Raw genomic sequence first — 19,542 nt, 5'->3', positions numbered from 1 at the left:
AGGCGCGCGGATCACTCGTCAGCGTTCTCCGACTCGGTACCGGCATGTACGCCCGCTATACGCGCAAATGTCAGCGCACTTTTTTCTGGCGTGGCCCGTCGGTTCCGAGCTCCGCACCGATCTCGACCAGAGTCCGTCGCCACTCGCTTCATTAGACTTATGGTCCCGGGCTCTACTGCCTGTCGACGCGCCATTGACTGGGCCGTTCGGAAGTGCTGGCTCCAAGAAGTTCGAGCCCTCAGAGAATCGTCCCCGTCAGGCCATTTGGATCTCCGCAGTCGCCCGTGCTTGCTGTCCCTCGAAGTCGGCAGCGCCGTACGCAGTGCGGCCAATGAACCGAAAGTTGCACCTGGAGGAGGTCTACTCTTAGGGGAAGCGCGAACAAAAAAGGAGGGAGAAAATAAAATCCTTCCTGCACAGCCAGCCTGCGTCGTGACAGCCATCAGCTATGGGCGCAGAGCCGTAGCAGGCCGTTTTTCACGCAGGTGCTTATTGACTAAACGGCTGCCGGCTCGTGCCTCCCGATCGTGGGGCTCAGTGTGAAATGGCCGGGCCAGTGCAGTGCGCGGGAACAGCTGGGCCTCTCCCGTGCCATCCGTTAGTGCGGGGAAAACTAAAATAGAGACAACGGAAGGTTTTGCCGTGCGTTCAGCATGTCATCCGGACAGGTCTTGTTTATCTAAGTGGACTCGTTCTCTAGGGCACGGCGTTCTTTTTTTTTTTTTTTTGCCGCGTTTTGACATCTGGCGATGTGATACTTATGTTTATACTAATAAAAATGGCTTAAATATTCACGCTAAGGCCGGATGAAACTGTCTTGATTTACATATGGTACCGCATCTGAATGATAAACACTCCCACTCGATTGCGCTGAGGTCACGTGAGTACTCCAATGAAGTAATGCAGTGTCCACGGTAGTTCGTAGGGTAGCTTTACTAACTTACGTGGAAAACAAGTACCGTCGCGGAAAGCCGGTGTATAAACAAATAGGCGCTTCTGTGTTAGCCTGCGTGTGAGCTCTTTATTGTCTTTTTCAGTTCAAATTTATGACCTTAAAGGCAGCTATAGAAGCACTCTTACTGGCTCTATGTGTCACTTATGTACCGACCTCATATCACCCATCAGTTAAGGCAGATGGCTCATTGTTTCAGTACCGTAATACCACGCGCAATCCGACCAGGGTTTCACTACATGCACTAACTCCCACTCTGATTGGTTGCACAGTATTGCGTTCCTTGCTATGATGAACATGTCCACCCTTGCCCCCCATTCTATAATGCCTTCAAGGGCAAATTTTTAGGCTGAGCTGCACTGTACCCACTTGTCGGCAAGCCAGCAAGCAGCTCAGCAACGGAGCGCTGGAGGACGCAAGAAATCTGTGAAATGAGCGTCGTTCCGTTTTGCCGACGTTTTCCGGCACGCCACTTCGCGCTCTCGTCTCGATTGTTCGTTACGACTGTCCCCGAGCCCGGAGACAATTCGACAATAGCGTCGCGGACCTGTTATGCAAACGAAGCCCGGCATTCAGTTCTGACCCCGAGCTTTTCCTCTTTGCGGGAGATAAAAGAGCGTCGTCGGCGCAGTTCGCGGGTCTCGCGACGACTGCGCGGACGATGCGGGCATCTAGTAACGTTGGATGCGGGGGGGAAAAGCCCGAGCAGGTCGCGTCGGCGCGGGGCTTTTGTCTCCACGCGAATGGCGGCTCGCTGGCTCTCTCGTAAAAGATATGAAGACACCTGTCCGTGAGGGGCCGCAGAGAGGCGTTCCCTGATGCCCAATTGGCGTATCGCCGATTTCCTTTCACGACGACCACTCGAGCGCGTCTCCGGCGTCACGCTCCCGAGCAGGCGGCGGCAGCGGTAGCAGGTAACATTGGCGGGGAAAAAACAAGAAACAGAACCTTTCCCTCTCCTGCATCGTGTGTTTTGGCGTTTTATCTTACGCTATCGTTACGGCTGTCCTGTTCGGTCTTCCCACGTTCTGGCCGATGCGCGTTCATCACTGGCAGCCGAGCCTCGCGTCATCCGCGGCGGGGAATCGAAGCTCCGACGCTAGTGCTCTCGGATCCGTGGCGTCGGTCCTCCGAGAAGGGTTGCGCGCAGGAGATGTCGTGGTCCTCGTTTCCTTTTCGCTTCGTGCTGCGACCTACGTGCAGTCAGAACTGATACAACAAGGTTCTTCCCTCTATTTTCCTGCCTTTTCTCGATCGCCTTGTCTACCCACAAAACGCGACTGTTACGAGGAGGCTGTAACAGGGAGCACTGTTCTTATATCGTCGTCAGTCGACTACGATCAACGAGTTGCCGTGGAAAACAAAACATCAGTAAAACAAGCCTGCAGTGCAGCACTGCGTTGACCAAAAAAAAAAAAAACAAAGGGAGAGAAGGAAACGCGTAGGCCTTAGCCTGTCGGCCTGGGTGTTTCTGCCCCGGGCAATTCCCAACTGCCTGCACTTCGCGGGGTTGTTTATCCTGGAAAAGGCGTTTTCTGTTCGTAGTTGCCAACGCGGGCTGGTTCACATTGCAAGGGGGGCCTTCGCCTCAACTTCGGCCCGAGCCGGTCGTGCTTCGTTCGGCGTGTTGCCGGTGCATCGGCGCGTCCTTCTCCAGCCCGAGCTCCACTCGAACGCATCGCGCATTAATTTACGCGCGGCCGCTTCTTGCCTGCGGCACCGTTACGTGGCCAGTCGGGCGTGCGAATACACCGCGCTAGCTTCTCGGTCCTTCTTCAGAGCTCAGACGCGTTCCTGTTACTCATTTTTATGTCCCTTGGCCTGACTGTTTCCTCTTTTTTGTACAGTGAAAAAAGGTGTCATGCTTCTTGTCCTGTTAAATTTCAGTCGCATGCGTTCGAAGGGATTCCTCAACGCTGTTGACACTCGTAGCTTGCTTATCTGAGAGACTAGTCAGGCATTGATGAGAAGCTTTCTAGATCCCCCATTCACTTTTTATTTCTATATACTTCCTTTTCTCCGAATAAATCTCCATGTTTCTTCGAAAAAAAATTGTTGCTCCTCTCTAAAGCACGTATGACCTTGTGAGTAATGTGAGCGCGAAATTGCTCCTGAAGCCGAGTTCAAGGGAACACGCTTGAATCTCTCGTTTAAATTAATAAAATTTAGCCCTAAAATAAAAAGAACAAGGTCGTGCTGCGTCCGGGGGACAAGCTGGGCGACAAAGGTGAGGCCATGGAAACCGAAGTCGTGGGGGCGCAAAACGAAATCTGCAGTAGACCAAGATATCGAAGTTTGGCTCGATAGGACAGCACATGCAGCTGGCATTACTGCTGAACGGGAGCTCGAGGCTCGGTGTCTGCATGCAGAAAAGCCGCGGCATTAATGAGAATGCAATACAAGGCGAGGCATCTGCCTTCCCGAAGCCAGTGACGGGACGCGGAGTTACGTGACCAAAATTCCTGTGAATTTCGTAGTGGTGAATTTAAAGCCACCTTCCCCTGCCCCTCTCCCTTCACCGTTTTCTTGCTTGACCATGATTTGCCACTGGCTTTCACTGCAGATGTGTAAAACACTGCGGTGAAGGTTAACACCACCTCTCTTGTGGCCAGGGTTTGGCCAGAAAAATGCCAGCCAGCAAGAAAGAGGAGAGTGCGTCTTTCTCGTTGGCAGAAACGTTCCTACGCTGCGCTGCGCCGCCTCCTTCAGCTGTTTCTGTCCGCTACTATTTATTTATATATAGAATACGTTTAAAGCAGCATATCTTAACCTGTAACAAAACGCGCGCCATGGGGATCTATTTGCTACTTTATGTAGGGATAACCACCTTTAACCCAACTATAAACTTCCTAAACCAATAAGCCCCAAGGGGAAGCAGCACGCTATTCTCAAATTCCCCAGGTGAAACTGCGCCCATTTATCTGCGAGGCAATGTTTTAAACTACTACGGCGAATTTCTCGCTTGCATGTTAGTTTGTGGTTCCACCTGAACTAAGTATTCTTATCTTTAGTAACAAGCTCAGACTACAAACGTACTAAAACTTGCGTTTCTTTCTTGTTTTTAATATGCAACCTTCAGCTCTCCAAATCGGTTAGTATGTTTCACTGCATTACTGTTGGGAATTGCAAGGAAGCTGAAAAAGCCCGTCCTCCCGCCGCTCTTCGCAAAACGGCGGGCGTCTGCGGAAACATAAAAGAACATAAATTCGCGAGCCTAAAGGCTATTAAAATGCAAGCGACGCTAATTATATATTTGTCTGAGGTATTTATTTCACGAAATAATGCAAATACTAATGATACGGCATCATTTATGCGCGCACATGTACGCAAAGAGACCACGTCAGAGAAAGAAGCTGCAGTCTCGGCGCTTACTCATATCTATGAAGTATGCCGTTTTATGCACGCTGTGTCTGTCATCGGAATTGACTTTAGAAAAATCAGTCACAACCGACGCATTTCACAGAGAAAGACCGTTCACACCGCGTTAAACTTGGGAAAGGCCAGTTTAGTGTTTCCCTTCCACTGCACGCGGCCTGTATTCAGTCGATGACGATGAAGGGAGATAAGCATCTCTGGCAGAAAATCGAAGCTTGTTCGGCGGAGTCCCTCGTAGCCCCGCGCAGCCCGGGCGGCGTGAGAGGGGCAATCGAGCTTTCGTTAATGTGCGGTTGGTCAGGCTGAGATGGTCTTCTGCTCTCGTGCAAGACGATTCTTCGTCGTGGGAAACCCAGCGCAGAGAATTCTCAGGATGGCGCTTAGGATTGGGGGAAGCAACAATCACCGCGAGGAATAGGGCGATACGCTTTAAAACTCTGTACCAAAAAAGCGACCCTTTCCTCAAGAAATGCAGAATTGTGACTTAATAGCCCGTAGTATATCTGAATAGTCAAGGGTCTTCTGAATTGGGCCTCTTGTGTAACTACGATTGATATGTTATGCTTTTTTCTGTGAGGTACATCGCGGCTATATTGCTGGCACTTGAAAGGGTATACTGTTGGGCGGCTAGTTTGCTATCCCCATACGTTTGAAGGCGTCAACTACGCTGCCAGATTTCTATTCACAGCCGGGTAAAATAGGAAAAAAAAAAGAACGTCGTATCAAAGCCATCAGGCGAATTCCAGCATTATGTTGAGACAGATATGGTAACCAATTAAAGCCAAACTTTTCTTTAAGCTCACAAGACTATAAATGCTGAAAACGACATTAGGGCTTCGTATAAGAACACGGAAAATTGAGTATACAAAAAGTTGTGGTTGATTCCTCTTTCATAGGAATGTATAAAACACGAAAGTGATATGTGCAGCGAAATCTGCAGCTGAGCATGATTTGCAGGTCGGCGGCTGTTTTGTGGGTGTGCTTGGCGAGCGACGTCCTTCTAGCGGGTAGCTTCGGCAAAGGTGTATTGGCGTTATTTTCGTGGCAGATATGATGTCATCGAAATCTTGGTGTATCCCGGCATAAAACACTTGCCTGTTAAAATATAAAACCCGAAAATGAACAAGTATAACGTACTCTTTAGTACTAAAGGTTGCTTCCCCGCAAGAAGACCCTGTGTGAAGGGGTGCACCCTTTACAGGCTGTTTGCTTCGTTGTACTGGCATAATTTCCGTGACGGATATCACGTCAGCAAAATCTTTGTGTATCCGGGAATAAAACACTTTCGTTTTAAAAAAAGCACAAGAAACGCTCGACCATTAAATCATGCTTCTGGTTTTGCGCCCGTTCGCCGGAATTCTTTTTTTTTACTTGCCCAGCGAAAGAAAACTCCTCCGTTAGCGCTAACGTGGTCCCAGTTTGTCAGCTTGTCACGCACACAATGCGAACCACGGGTCGCTCTTTTAGCTCGACAATACGAAACGTCTGGTTGTGCCGTTATACACACAACACCTATTGACTATAGAGGACACAGTCCCAAAAATGAAATGCGCGACTCGTGCGCCAGCTCTAAACTAGCTCCCCAGTGCAGCATCACATCATTTATTCGAGTTAATATTATTTCTCTATTAACTTGTTTCCTGCACGCACGCTCGCGACCGACCGACTTGGGGGCACGTTGAATAGACAAGAGGGAAAAACGTATCGTGCTTTGTGATACGTTCACCACGCTCAAGTAGCGGACTCGTTGGAAAGGACAAAGCCACCTTCGCATACGCACACGCTGCCTTTTTTGTTCCCTTTTTCGTTGAGCTGCTCCCTCGCACGCCCACCTCTATGCTGTCGAATGCGTGATTCCTTCTCCCGACTCCGCTCACGCCCATCTATTTGTCTTCCAGACTTCGCCCGGGAAAATAATTTGCGATTCATCTTCTCCCCCCCTGGCTTCTCCTATTCCTTGTGTAGATGGAATGCAGAAAGCGGAATAAAAAAATAATAAGGAGTGACAAAAACAAGTCCACAGACGGGGGGCTGCCGAACACAGAGCCGACTCGTACCGATTCGACGGAGAGCTCGATGACGGATGACGGCTACTGAATTTCAATGCGACAAGAAACTTTGCGGACACAGATGTCCGCGGGCCCGGTAGCAATCAATACGGGCAAACCTATCGACTCATCTTTGCCATAGGCCGCGGAAAATTGGCCCGAATAAAGAAGTATAAGCGGACGTGAGAAACTGGAAGCAGTGCTGATCAAACGAAACGAGATACAGTCGGCGAGACGTAAACAATGGGACGGGTTGGAGCCAGGGCATCTGAGCACGGTCGGAGGAGGGAGGGAAGCGCGGCGCACGGACCTCCGGTCTCTATCGAACCAGGGACGTGTACTTGGCGCGCTGTGCGACCGGTACAAGGAGACAGAATTCCATACACGGTGCTGCTGCCTCGACTGTCCAGTTCGCTCGAAATGGGTATTCTTCCTATTCCGCCTCCTCCCCCTGTTCTTCTCACGGTACTGATAGCGGCCTTGAGGAAAGCTTACAATCAGAACTCTAGAGTCCCTCCGCAGCGGGGAGCCGATCGAATTATTGGACAAATTCTTCGCGACCCGGATTTCGGCCCCACCGGAATATTCTTTCCGAGGTGGAGCCTAGACTACAAACGTCAAGATAAAGAAAAGCGACACGTTCTTCGAGGCGCGAGGCTTATCTGGGACATTGAGAGCAGCAGCTGGCTCGAAGCACTCATTCGAGGAGGTGCAGTCGCTAGAAACCGGCATCGCGCCCAAGAGAAATGAACACGAACACCTTGCAAGCGAAATTTTGTGAGCTGGTGCTTGAAATTTAAGGAAGAAACGCAGAACCAAAACGGAAACTAATAATGGGAAGCACCAAACGCGACAGCATTGTACGTGATTTCACGCAAAATGAGCAGTGGCTGCTTAAAATTCACGCAAACTTTCACAAGACGCGGGGAAACGTTTTGTTCGTTTTCGCGCGCTTTTTTTTTTGGCTGCTGCGCTTAGAGCAGAGAGGAGAGATCGGGACTGACGACGACCAGCGCTTCCCAGAGAACAACGACTCGGCTGCTCGCATCGCGCGCTCGTTTGCAACAAACGCCGACAAAAGGTGGGCGCGCGCTTATTTTCTCGTTTATTCCTTCGCAGGCCTCGAACAAAAGGCGAGGATAGGCGTCACGCTGGTCTACGCGGCGAACAGAGCAACTATAACTGCGTACGGGCCTAAAAAGAGGCGTCTCGGGCGCCTCGTGTAATGAGGCATTGTCCGGACTTCTCTTTTTGTGTTGTTTTGTTTTTTTAAAGGACCGCGTCGCCTTTGCAGCCACGGTCACGCGACCGCTTTATCGCTGCCAACGTCAAGGAGCCGGGGAGTTGAAACAATGCTACTCCTGCCCCCGAGGCGAGAATGCCAGGCGAGTCCAGCGAGGGCAGGTATACAGGTTAGGTAGGGGCAGGCGCCCGGCGTCGACCCCTGCGCTTCGCCGGCGCGCAGCAGAGAGCGAGCGAGAGAGCGAACGAGAGCTCGTTTCTGTCCGACCGGCTTTCCTCCTCGCGAGTCGGCTCCCCGCCGCGATTACCTTCGATTACGAGCGGGCCATTGTTTGTGTTGCGTTTCATGTGCGTCAGCAATTAAAGCCCGCGCGCTTAATTGCAGCTGAACTCGCGCGCGACCGCCCCGCTTCCTTCCTTGCTTCCTCCAGCCGCTTGTTTTAACTCACGACAGCATTGGCCGCTCTGTGCGTGTGCTTGGGCGAGGTGGTTGGGCTGACACGGACAGAGGCCGTGCCCGCCGGACCCTGGTTTGGGATTGAGATTGAAGAGCGGGCCGCGGCGGCCGGCGTCACCGCACAAACTTTGTTTCCACTCGGGCAGAACTCTGCGTCGGTCGCATGTGCGTGGGCGGGCACTTGGATGGCGGAAGAGGTCCTTTTGTACGCGGGAGGGCCGCGGGAAACTTGCGTCTAGTTTCGGTGTCGGTTTTCGTTGATTTCCATTAGGCCTTCTTGGAGGAAGTTTTCTTCCGGCGGAGCCGAATCTTCCTTTGCCTCCGCGTTGCTTAAGTGCAGGAGGGTGGAGTTTCGCTGAGCTGCCGTGAGTTCTTTGGTTACATTTTTTTTTTGCCCACGGATTCGAGGCGGTTGGAGCTCGGCCACGAAGAACGCGACATAGCGTGCTGCATGGAGCACGTCGTCTTGGTGGAGGCCAGAGAAACTTGAGAGGGAACAAACGGTCGTTAATGAAAAGAAAAGCCACTGTGATCCGCAAAAAAGAATCCCGGTATTTTTATTGGCGCGGAGTGGTCATGGTTTTCGTGTCAGTGTGTCCATCAGGGATAGTACTTTCTCAGAAATTACGCAGCGAGAGAGGGAAATAAGGATATTGTCCACCAAGAAGCTAGGTTTTGTATATTTTTTTTCCTTGTTTCTTGGCTGAAGAAAATATCGTAGTTCTATAGTGTGCGCGAGCATCCTATATTACAATGTCACTATTCCTTTTTTTTTTTTCGCGTACGGAAAACTTTTCAGCCTTCAAAGTTTAACTTCATATTGGCTAAACGGTCAACGCTTCTCGTAGTGCAATCCATTTTCTGGGAATCTGAATAAAAGCAACGGTGGTTTGTATAGGCACAGGCATATTCGCTGCTGAAAAAAAAACCTAATCTCATTAGCGAAAAAATCGGGGGCCTCATAAATAAAAGAAGCATCTTTTAACGAGCCAGATAATTAAATATAGCGCCGCAACACGGCTGGTATTAAAAACGCGTTATCGAATTTTTCAAAGTCGGGTCGAGTAGAAAGCCCCAAGCAAAGAAGAAAAAAAGAAGTTTGCGCTTGAAACTTCCCTTTGTGTGAGTTTTGAAGCACTCTTGAAGCACCAGAGGGGGCGAATCGGGCAAGTCATATTTCACTGATTCCCTATTAGGCGCCTATACGCATTCGCAAGTATCAGAGAAAAAAACAGACGCACTTAATGAGCAAGTGACGAGCTTGGGAATATTGGCTCTCCATAGGGCTTAAAGTTAGTAAATAATATACAGTACTGCATAAATTGCGCATCGCCGACAGCTGGTCCGCCGTTGAACGTCGCGTTGCTCGCTTCTAAAAAATTGCGCATATTTTTTTTTCCCGGACGACTACGCAGCCCTAGCTTTCCAAAAACAAATTGTTTTATTTGGATAAAGAAATGCGCTACTATAATTGAGTATGAGCAGTCAAAACGAAAAGCAAAGAGGAGGTAACATGATTAAAATATCACACCGGTGATGTGGGGAGTGCTAATGAACGATGCAGCTTTCAAAAGGAAGCGAAGCATACCACCTGTCTTCTGTATTTTGTCTCTCCTACGCGGTATTCTTCGTGATTTATCTTCCTAGCATTTTTTTGACACCTCACAGGACTCGCTGCCGTCTTCCAGATTTTGTTAACCTTAGTTTTTGTTTTGGTTCCGCAATGTTGCTTTGAAGTGAGTGAAGAATCCTCGATTTATACTTGACTGGAAAATAAAGCTAATGTGACTTTTATTTTTGTACAACTGCGGTAACTTAATTGCCTACAAACCTTGCGAGAACAATATAGCGAATACACGCGGAGACTTGGCGGCACTTTTTTCATACGCTCCACGTCTCCAGTCTTTCTCTAGCAAGTGCGCTTCCCGTCCAGTGATAGCTCTAGGGGGATACCGAGAGTCATACACACGAAATGACCTAATTTCTCGCCCGCGATCGCCGCTGCTCGCACAAAAGCACGGCCTGTATATTGTCCAGCATAACACTCCATCAGCGTGTAAAGAAGAAATGCGAATTGAGCTTAAAAGGGGACGCAGAATATATCCACACTCATTGGGCGTGCCGCAGTGCGGGATCCTCTCCCCTACACCTTCCATTCTCGTATAGCATAGCGTGCGCATGCAAAGTGCCGCTCGTGGATTCCCTCTGGGCCGCGTGCGCCGTCGGTTGGTTTTCCGCAGTTCGTTTGTTTGAGGAAGCGATAATCTCGGAGCAGAGTGCGCGGCGACCGGACAGCGTTTTTCGGTCGCGGTGGCGGCGGAACCCCAAGGCGCGCATCCTTCGATCGCGTCGCCCCGGATGGCGGCTGGCCTGCCTGCGGCTGTAAACCGCTCGATCCCTGCTCTCGCGGCGGCGTCGCAGCGACAGGCCGGGATGAGCACCGAACAGATGAGAAGGCCGACGATTGCACATTTATCCCTGGAAACGTACCTTCAGACACTTGTCAACCCGGCCTTTATGTGGATAACGTTATTTGTGACGTTTCAGTTCCGCTTTCAAGTGTGGCCACTGAGGTATGCATAGCTGTTTCCGAATGATAACTTCGCAGTCGTGATATCTGATCTCTTCGGTGTGGCCGATCTCATCATTATTCTCCCTCTTCTCCTCACGCGGACTATTTCCCAGCCGAGTGGTAGGGGGGCGAAGCACGCGTTCCGGGATTACAGGAACGCCTCCGACTCGCAAACCGGGCGCGCAAGGTTCTCGCTTAGTTGGAGATCTATCGATATATTTGCGTCGTCGGCGAGTTCATACGGATATGCAGCCGACTACGCAGACTGTCGCCCGGTCGCGGCGCATTTTCGGAGTGGGATATGGTTGGCATGCTAACGAAGACCGCAATGCGCCTAGCGATCCTCCCAGTGCGGATGAATATTAATAATCTGCTTACGGACACTGCAGACGAATTTAAGAGGCGGGTGCTTTGTAGCAGCCGGGTTTAGGTGTATCAGGAGTGCCGTGTTGGCCGTCCAAATTTGCGGGAGGTCCTCACCGATTGCGGAGCCCTGAAATTTTGTGATTTGTGCGCATCAAAGAAAGTGAACATGTATATTCGAAGCTATGTAGCGTTATAAAGCGGTTCACTGCTCGGAAGCGGAAGATTGGGTTAACACTCTACATAATCACAGGACGTCGTCTTCACAACAAATGAGCGTACCTAAATGTACGTATTTGGCGAATGACCAGGCCCAGAATGTGTTTTCAGTACAAAAAAAAAAAAAAATCTGCGCAAGGACAGCAGTGCAAATGCACCCTTTGCGTGCACTGCGAGTTGTCGTTCCGGAGAGTTGTGTTGAAGCCGGTCTGCAGCGATATTTCAGCCTGATTAAGCAAAAAAAAAAAAAAAAACACTCCGCAGAAGGATCCGCGCTTCGAATTAAGTTGTTAATAATATAGAGGCAAGATGACACGGAGACTGACAAGCCTTTTGTTTTGTTACGTTGCCTTCACCATGTCTATTCTATATTCTCGATACAACACCCAGGGGGCAGTAAAAAAAAAACGTATTATTCTTTCTCTGTTTTTCTGTGTGTATATTTACGCATCTCGCTGTCTAGACAGTTTGCCAATGTTTAGTGGGACAACGTTTGATCACCGTATAGTAGGATCGGTTTGTTTGCAAGAAAGCGTTGTCTCTAATTTCGTCTGATCTCACCGCACCTTTTTCTTAGGATTTTTACGTCAGGAGAGATTGACAGATGGAAAGGGGTATTTTGAAATAGAGAGAAGAGCCTCATTACACCAGCTCTGAGTCTTCAGAGTAAAATGAATGATTGAGAAACGCATTGCAGGAGCCAAGGAAACCAAAGCAAACAACACTCAGTAAAAAGAAAAAAAAATGAGAAATTGTACGTGTCATAGTTCAAGTTGTAGAAATTGTATAACTTTTAATATACACAACAACAACGGTTTTGGAAGGTTAGCTTCTATGATGAGGAAAAAAACGGAAGTGCAGCTGAACATTTACTCCAGCAATGGAAACGACAGTGAGTATCCGCTGCGGAACAAAGCCCAGCAAAAGATTTTCCCATTCCCCTAACGCTCTCACTCCCCCTCCCGCGGAGATAGAGATAGCGAGAGAGAGAATTACCCAAGCCCCGCGCCGCGAAGAAAAGTCGCCGCTTCGCAGCCCAAGGGCCGGAAGAGCCCGCAGAAGCTGTTCAAGTTGTTGTCCCACTGTCGCCGGGGCGCCGCACTCGCTGCATAATACAGTAAAGGGCCGCCCACTGGCGGTATTGCTGATCGCCCCGCACAGAGCCGAGCTTTGTCGGAGGCTCACTGCAGGCATGCCGTGCGATCCAGGTCGCGCGCGCGCAAATAGAGCCCCGCCGATGCAGCGCGTTCGGAGTTATCGACCTCGCGGCAATAAAAGTCTGATCCCGGAGCGGGGTGTCACCGGGAGGGCGCAGTGGGGAAGGGGCCCACGTGGAATGCAGGTTAAGGGACTTGGCGCCCCGGAGAGCCCGCGATCAGTGCGATGAGCCCCGCTGCGATCACACTGGGAACTTCCAACGAACGGCTCGGTGTACACAAACACACGCAAGCCGGGGGACGCACACGGGGCGCGAAGCAGGGAATAAAAGAGGTTTATTTTGGCCGAATAAGAGCGTGAGGGCCCGTCGGTTTGTGCGCACTTATGTCCGCCAATGTTATATTGTAGGAGTTGACTGACCACAACTAGCGTGCATTACCTGAAGTGGAGCTACTTCATTATATGCGCTATTTAGATTAAGTGCAAGGTGCATTTACCATCGGAATGTCTGAAATGACATTGTTGCTGGTAATCTTGGTACGGTATACAAAGTTGCTTTGGAAAGATGTCATGGCCCTGCAAAAATGTCCCGACGCCCATCGCCTTTCGGGGTACAACACTTTCCACCTGGTAAAAGAAACAAGCAATAGGAATAAGAGTAACCTTAAACATAATATTTTTTACAACAAGCACAGGCGAAGCGGTTTATGTGCCAAGCGCAGCCGCAATTCACCGCCATGTCTTGCTTCTCCAGATTACGCTTGCATAACGTAATAAGCTAACCGTAACGACAAGCCCGTTAACGTCGCTTAACGTCTCTAAACACTGCATAGCTGCGTACAAACTATATATATATATATATATAAAAGTGGGGAGAAAATGCCCGCCGAGTGGGCATTTTTTCACCACTTTCTTTCTGACTCAAAAAATTCTGCATCTGTGTCTATGGCCTACCGCATTCCCCCCTTTGCTTTCCGAGGTATTCGTGACTGCCAACCCTTATTGTGTCTTAATTCACCGAGCCCCTCATTTCCCATTTCTGATTCGCTACATACATACATACATACATACATACATACATACATACATACATACATACATACATACATACATACACATATATATATATATATATATATATATATATATATATATATATATATATATATATATATATATATATATATATATATATATATATATATATATATATATATATATATATATATATATATATTGTAGAACAGAGACGTACGGGACGAGGGATTCCGTAAGGACACATATCAAAGTTGCAGTCCTTATTGCCAGTGCTATTTGGCGTTTTAGCAGTGTTTATATATATATATATATATATATATATATATATATATATATATATATATATATATATATATATATATATATGACCGAGCTAAATTTGCCATATTAAGAAGCCAATTTCAAAGGGAGACTACCATCAAATTTTCGCTTAGTGCACAGATCTTCCAACGAGTTTGCAGCAGCGCTCGAAAGTTCTCTTTCGGCGAACCTGACGGCAGCATTCGGGAGGTGTAAAGGCCGTTGCGCCATCTGTGGGAAGCCGAGCGAAAGAAAACCGGTGGGGCCGCCGGCGGCCGCCGGATGAAAATAAGGAAAGGAGAAAAGAAGTTTTGATGACGCTACGGCCTCACGACAATTGGAATTGCAAATTTTCTCGGAGGGCGGGCGACAAAACGACAGCGCCAGCAACGCAAAATGAATCGCTTCAAAAATATTTAACAAAGCAGCAGGGTGGTAGTCATTACGCAACGTTGTCATAGGTCGTCCCCCCTTTGATGTAAGCGCGCAACTTTTGTGCGTATTTCAGTTATTTTGTTTCTGGTCCGCGTCACGAACGGAAAACTAGGTATCCAGAAAATTTTTTGTGGTTTTTTTTTTCCCTGTTGAGAACATTTCCGACTTCAAGCCTTTTGCTAAACCGAGTTAGCAATGACTTGCGTCTTTTCGTTTGCTGTTTTACGTTTCACACGGGGCACTACCTTTATCATGCGCAAAACGAAACACACAGAAGGTAAACCCTGAACGCGGATTTTTATAAAAGACAGAAATGCAGGGCTTCGTGCAAGCTCAATATAGTGAATAAAAAAAACAATTATTACGTTTCTTACCAATAGCGCATGTTTATGGCTACCGCAGCTGAACGAAGGAAGACTTATGAGTCAGCACGCCATTGTCGTAATTACGCGAACGGAAGGCAAACATAGCACTAGCAACAAAGAAAGAGCATAGCCGCTCTAAAATTATTGTCATTCTTTTTTATTACAGCCACGCAAAAACCTTAACACCACAAAGGAATAGGAGAGGCGCACAGAAGGTTTTCACACTTGCAAACGAAGTTACGGTAATAAATATCATAGAAAGGGAAGGAGAAATAGGAAGTTTTCTTGATTAGGTTGCGCATGATCGGTTGTAGGGTTAACAAGCGTACGGAAATATACATGCTGAGTTTTCGTTGGTATTCAGCTTTAGGGGCCGACATGCAACGGAATGCAGGTTCCGGTCTCACTTATATAAGCTAGATGCCGCGTAATGCTATTCGGCATTGTAGTAAGGCTATGTGTGATCGAAAAATTCAAAATTTGAAAACATGCGTTCACGTGAGCTCTTCAGGGCGCCTGAACCATTCACGCGGAGAGTCATCTGTCAACGGAGAATTATCTCTCAACGAACGCTTCGGTTAGCCAACCAAAGCTATTGTTCGCAACGTAAATTGCCTCACATGTTACTACCCCTCTCCATGAAACCTTCCAAAAGTAATAAAACTAAATAATACAACGTAGACACACGTCAACACGCCATTCAGCGGGGAATACGTTCCGTGACTACAAGGACGGAAAGAGGCAAAAAAAGCAAACAGTGTACAAAACTTATCCGTGTCTGATAAACACTTCCTCCAAAGAAGATGGAAGCAAGGCCAAATATTTTATTGCGGCGACCGATGTCGCAGACGGCATACACTGTCTCACGTAAAGTGATGAATTTAATGTTACGTCCCGTTGCACATAATGTTCTTTTGAAAAAAAAAATAAAGAGTTAGGGATATGAACAGTGTGAGAGAAACGGAACTAAAGGGTCTTTCCCCGAAACATTTGACGACACAAAAATAAATAGAACAAGAAGGCAGCAATAAAAAAGGCAAAAAGAGGGAGGGAGAGAGAGAGATTGGAGGTATGAAAAAAGAGTGATGACAGTAGAACTGCACGGCTACATATTGCGGAGGAAAGTTCGTTAGCCCCCACGGCACCCTCCAACAACGCCCCACACATGCAACCACGCAGGGTCGAGGGCACGCCGTCGCGCACAGCAGGTCGAAGAATGCTCAGATGGCGGCCACGTGTGGAAAGTAAAAACGGGGGCGCCTGCCAGAAAGCAAGACGCGTGAGAAACGCTCGTCAAGAATTTCCGAGCTCCGCTTTTGCGTCGTTTGTCCTCCGCGTATACTGTCTCCGGTCCTTTATTACCTCGTTTTTTTTTCACTGCCTTCATAATCTCTGCTCTGACTTTGTGCTTCAAAGAGAGACCGACTGTCCTCATAAACACGTGAGCTTTGTCGCCGTTGCTGGGGGTTTACATGTGCTCTTCATTCGAACCGAGCGTTGCTTCGCGCAACACATGAAAACCGCAACCAAGTGGGCTCGTTTCTTCATGTCCTGCTCTCTTGTGCAGGTTCGTTGCCAGAATGTTCTAGCTGTGGTCATTTAAAGAAACCTTGCGACCAAAGGCTAGGGCGAGGTGGTTACAAGATTTCACTAAGCACTATGTCCTCATAGGCGGGTTAGTGTGTTTTAAACAGATTTGGCAGCAAAACTGACGAGTTCAAAGTGTGGTAATTAGCTTTTCGAAAACATATTCTTGCGCTAAACGCCAAGTTCCGCTGCCAGACCCGTGTCGAACGCATACAGCGCCACCATAGAAAGAAAATGCGGTGCGCAAACTGCTATCGTTATTTTTCGAATACCAGGATGACAATACATGAAAGAAACTTTCTGGAAGATTTCTTTTTGTTAGCCTAATTACATTTTTCCGTAGTGCTACTAGATGAATTATTGCCATTTTCGTTGAGTATCAGAATGCTTGTTGTTGCTGACGTTGAGCTTGTTGTAGGTCTTTGCGTCGTTCACGAAGTTGTCGTTCCATATTTTTTCTGTTTTAAATTGTTTTCTCATACCTTCTATCATACACATCTCTTTCACTACCGAGTCTATATTATCGTCTATACCATCGTTTCGTTTGATTTAATTTTTTTTCTGTTCTACTAATTGACGTTCATGTGGAAAGATAAACCGAACATCAGTAACTTTTAACCAAACCAAATCCAGGATTTCAGGCACGAAACAACTCATGGGCTAGAACATAGGCCGTAGTGAAGCGCTACGGATTAATTTAGGCCGCATCGAAACAGTTCACGAATTTACGAGCTGGTGCTGCGAGCTTATTGCCAGCAGCCACTTACTATCCACCCACAAACGTCTAATAAACGTCTAAAAAACGCCTTTTTCTATCCCCTTCCCTCGAAGCGCCATCTGAGACAACTTTAATTCCATCGCTGCGCACACGCGAGCGCAAGTTTCGCCAGGGTAGCAACACACGGCCGCCATTTCCGTGGTTGCTCTAGGCCTGAATTGGCACGCTTTGAATGACGTACGTCACTTCAAGCCGCTGACTGTCTAATTTATCTCCCTCCTCCGTCCCGTTCACTCAATCCTGCTTATCAACAAAAACTGAGAGCTAGTGAGATGTCGTAAATTATGTATTTTAAATGGCCTGTCTTGTTCCGAAAGGTGGCGACAGAGTTCTGCAACAGCGCGGGTGTGACGAGTCGACGACCAAGCACGCCAACAACGAGCACGCCGGGACCAGTGCCAAGCGGCAAGCGTGCGCGGCTTTCTTTTCAGAGCGCGCGTTTTGGAGCTCTGCTTGTGCGGCGGCCCGCGCGCGCTCAGCGGGAGGGCTTTCCCGCACAGCTCGGAGCCTAAACAAGTCGTAACTCCTGCCCAGTTACGCGAAGCGGCGCCGCCCGCTTGCTCGGCAGGGGACATTCACCGGAACCGAGACGGCGACGTGGGCGGACGACACGTGCGGCATCGGCACGCGACTTGCGAGCCGGCTGCCGCTGCCCACGTGCAACACCCCTGCAAAGACGAAGGCAGCCACCGCTAGGTGTTATTCTGTCCTGATCGATGTCTCGCTTTCCGCTGTCCCTAGTGGTAAAAACTAAGACACACCATCACAGTGAGATGAAACTGAAGCTGGCAAATCACTCCGTGGGGAAAGCGAAGTAGTGAAGGCGATGGAGACGCCTTAGCTTAGTCTGGAAGATGTTTTTCGTTGAGCTCAGCGGGGCTTATGAGTTGGCGTGCTTGAGCTTCTATCTACAGCCGGGGCAGTTTTGTGGAGCTAAAAACGGGGCGTGGTTTCCGAAGCGGGCTTTTTTAGCCAGCATCTGAAGTTGTCATAACGTCCGGACCTTTCAAATTAATGTTGCGTACCGTACCTTCTGCCCTGCTGTCGGCCCTAACGCTGTGACTGATGGATGCCACCCAGCACCGTTTCTGCTAGATGAGCAGTCTTTACGAACATGCGCAGTTAGAATGCCTGATCCATTCAAATTGTTTGCACCTGTTCTTGATTTAAATATCACCTCCCACGAAAGTCTTCTGTAACGTATACTCGCGTTCTTCTGTCGTTGCGCAGCTTAACTTATTCCATATAGGGTTAGCTTATATGTATCTGTGGCCGGACAAGTTGTAAGGTGGATAGACGTTTTGCAAGGGGTTTTTTGGCGGAGTAAAGGGTAACGAATTTTCATAGACTGAATACAACTTCGTGAATTAAAAGCGGGAATCTGGCATCTTAACAAACGTCTTTCCAAGCAAAGTGCTTACGCAACACCCATTGTTGGCCTCCACTTCCGCCTGGTGAACTTCGGGGTCCGCACTCCGCTCACGAGCACGCTCACGATTGCGCTCACGAGCGCGTGTCCGCATAACCGCCGGCTCTTCGGCCGAACGCATCACCCGTGGCCTACCGATAGACCTGCGAACGTGAATTCGTCGTCGTAATCATCATCATCATCATCATCATCACCATCAAGGGTCCTTAAGGTGGGCTCTACTGTTAGCGTTGAGCAACACACATGGCACGTTAAATTCAGTTATTTCGAGCTTCGTTTGAAAAACAACGCGCAAGAAACATTGACGTCGTAGCTCCCCCTCCCATCTTTTTATCGAGCGTCATCCCTGACCCCCCACCCCTCCGAGAAAAATTCCTGTCTATGCCACTGCTGCAAACATTTAGGGTTTAAAAAAAAGTTGAAGAAAGTGTTGCAGGGTCCCTTTAAGGGCCGTCCCGGGATGCGCCAACATTGCTTTAACCAATTACCGTGTTGTCGGGGATGACAGGTACACAAACTTCGAATGATGTGCTTGCCACCTTATGTGCTAGGTACGGGTCTACATCATTACAGCAAATTTCGAGCTCAACATTTACCCTGCGGTTGCTAGAATCTGGAATCTTTGACTATGCTGGTATGCTTACGTTTTCATTCTTACCGGAACTGCCCCAGATAACTTCGCTGTATACGCGAGAAAAAAAAATATTTCGATCATGCAGCTCATTTTTCTCGCATATTAGGAACTCCCCGGGGTCATATTTTGGCGCAGTCAGGCTTCTACAGTCGGAAGAAGAGTACAAGTGCCGAAACGGCGCAGGGCATGACCCACTTTTCTCAACTGATGCAATGATTCGGAACCACGAGAAACGCGTTCCTCCCTTCCGTCTCCTGTTTCTCATCTTGGACGCCCTCAGGTATACCAAGACTATTTCGACGTCATTATTACTTTTTTTGCCGTCTATATTTCGGCAGCGCCATCACTAACAAAACATGCCCTTGATTTTTTTTCGTTCCCGTCCTTTCAATTTCTCCCGCCTTTTCTTTTTCTTTTGAGAAAGATCAGAAATGAAAGTTGAGTTCGAGGGTACGAAGGACTTTTCCAGCGACCCTTTCGTTCCGGTTGCTAGGAGCCAGTTCAGGAGAGAGCCCATATTCCACTCAAGGCCTGCGTCGTCGTCGCTGGGACCACACTAGGGAAATTGAACTGGCATCAAGTGAACGCGT

The 19,542-nt window shown here is 48.5% G+C and overlaps 1 protein-coding gene across 5 annotated transcripts in view; it reads left to right on the top strand.

Annotated features, from left to right (window-relative positions):
- LOC144178520 (nephrin-like) overlaps positions 1-19,542 on the top strand; it is a 329,358-nt gene that overhangs the window by 27,326 nt on the left and 282,490 nt on the right. The window lies entirely within an intron of this gene.

This window comes from Haemaphysalis longicornis, unplaced genomic scaffold, assembly GCF_048455015.1.
Source record: "Haemaphysalis longicornis isolate Haplotype H1 unplaced genomic scaffold, Haemaphysalis longicornis Haplotype H1 scaffold_4, whole genome shotgun sequence".
NCBI classification, from domain to species: domain Eukaryota; kingdom Metazoa; phylum Arthropoda; class Arachnida; order Ixodida; family Ixodidae; genus Haemaphysalis; species Haemaphysalis longicornis.
This window is presented reverse-complemented; position numbering and strand designations above follow the sequence as displayed.